Below are 2288 nucleotides of genomic sequence, written 5' to 3' on the forward strand. Positions count from 1 at the left end.
TTCAAAATTTTACTTTTACTTCAAATTTAAACATTATGATATACACATACTGAAAATAACATTTAGGCGTGTAAAATAATCACACAACTGTAAAATGAAATGTTATCAGAGAGAAGCTAAATGGGTTTCAAATGGAATCACATGCATCCGAGCTTGTCTCGAGGTATCCTTTAAAAAAAACCTGATCATCTCCTAGTGTTAAGTCTGATTATGAAAATGATTGATTTCTGCGTACAATTTGAGTTCAATCTTTGTATGCTCAAAATATGCTCAAATATGATACGTAGGCCTAAAAGTTTTGGAAATCATTGTAAGAACATGCACAGTATTCACCATATTGCATGTGCGACAGGTGTGTGAGCGCGTGTTTGAGCGTGCATGTGTATGTGTGTCTGCGTCCGGTTCCAAAATGCGACCAGAAGAGTACGGAAGCGTCTATCAGACGCACGTGCATTTTGCAGGATCTCGGCAAAGGCTGGCAGTTCTGAAATATCAAAATAACGTTTTAAAAGCAATAGCGTAAATATATATATATAATATTCCTATGCTATAAAATTCTAACTAAGATAAATTCACTAAAATGGAACGATTTACACTCATGTTTAAAACACTGAGGCTGGCTGAACATCAAACGGAAGAAAGATCGACATGTAAATGGGTATGTAGTTCAAGTTTCAAAATTTTTCGATATTTTTCAACAAATATTTGTAAATATTGTACAGTAAATTCTATTCCACTCTAAGAGGAATGACAAGGAATACCTGGTGACAAAACCAATTCTTTTGGACAGTATTCTTAAATTAAAGACTACTGGTAACGAATGGAGGGATTCTTCCAAAGAACGGATTATTACAACACCGATTAAGGCAAAGTTTTATAGTGTAAAAGGCTAATGATCTAATGCATATTTCAGTTTTTCGTTAACAGCAAAATCTATTTAATGAATGGTACCCCGCCTGCTTCTATTATATGTTAAAGTATTAGGTTACTTTAAAAACTCCGAAAAAAATAGCCATTGGATTTTAAGAAATTTGTGTTTATTCAAAAACTTTTTTGATTCCCTCTCGTTCACCTGCTTCAGTTGCAAACATAAAAACATGAATTTAAAATTCAAACGAAATACAAACCAGTTTCTGATGTAGGCGTTTTAGAAATATTTATATAACGTCATACGATTTTGTGTCTGTTGGCAGAGTACTTTCAAACACTTCTAGATTAACAACGTGCATGTACAACGTTTCTTAAATCGAGTGAACTTTCCGGACAAACTGGAGGTTTAGAACACGCAATATAATAGGATATTACATGTACCCGGTAATTTGAACTAGTTCAAACACCAAAGTATAAACGGCAAGAAACATCCTTGGTACAAAGAGCATTTAATTATTAGCGATAAAGAGCCTATTCTACCCATTCCGTAAACGTATGAATTAAAACAAGCTCCTGACAAACACTAAGCTATTTCAACCTCAAATGGCAAGAGGAAAGAAGCCCCTATGCAAATGCAAATTTGCTCTGACAAATTATTCTGACTCTAGATTTAACTGAACGTCATTTTTATATACTTGAAGACGAAATTTTGCTCACAAGAAACATTTTTAAAGGGGACCCACTTTACAAAGACGGTCCAACGTGCAAGCCAAATGAAATGTCCCTACTCTGCGACTTCATCACTCCTATATTCTGCGTCCTCTTCTTACAGGGTCCAGCTGTCAAGTGACCAGTCGAGAAGACAGTTCTCACTGCGCTGTGCGACTTATTGTTATGTAAATTGCTTCACATACGGCACATTTTGACAGAGGGGTTGCTGTTGTTATCATTATCAAGGTAGTGCCAAATAGATAACATTACAGATAACATTTAATTGATAAAATCAATTTTGCGCGCTCTAAGCTGATACAGACAATTCAACCATTAATTTATAAGTGTCTTAAACCCCCTCATTGCAAATAAAATGCGCCAAGACCTAATGCTACCGGGTATGCCCACTCAGACAGAGAGAGTTCGCTCACCTGTCTATTGTTATATTAATGCTATGTAATTGACTCATTCTGAGAAAGGGGATATACAGAACCGGTAGCTATCACCACTACCATATTTTCGTAGACTATATATATAATATAAGAAAATCACTGTAAAAGTCCTATTGTAGAGATCGTCCATACATCTATACTGAATTTGCGGGGTTTAATTATATTTACATGACTGGGAACTGTATGTGAAAAGATAAATGCCATATGTGCAAGACATTACAACACAATATATGAAAAAAAAAAAAACTAATGCAA

At 34.9% G+C, this 2288-nt stretch overlaps 1 long non-coding RNA gene across 1 annotated transcript; it reads right to left on the bottom strand.

The window, feature by feature from the left end:
• LOC147761332 (uncharacterized) lies at positions 1-1906 on the bottom strand. The gene is made up of 2 exons (XR_015335291.1): positions 1614-1906; positions 1-484 (listed from the first exon to the last, which is right to left on the bottom strand). It is a non-coding gene; the product is annotated as an uncharacterized LOC147761332 (long non-coding RNA).
• Between the last annotated feature and the right edge of the window lie 382 nt (positions 1907-2288).

Source organism: Lingula anatina, chromosome 6 (assembly GCF_051362555.1).
Source record: "Lingula anatina isolate TDL-2025a chromosome 6, LinAna3.0, whole genome shotgun sequence".
NCBI lineage: Eukaryota > Metazoa > Brachiopoda > Lingulata > Lingulida > Lingulidae > Lingula > Lingula anatina.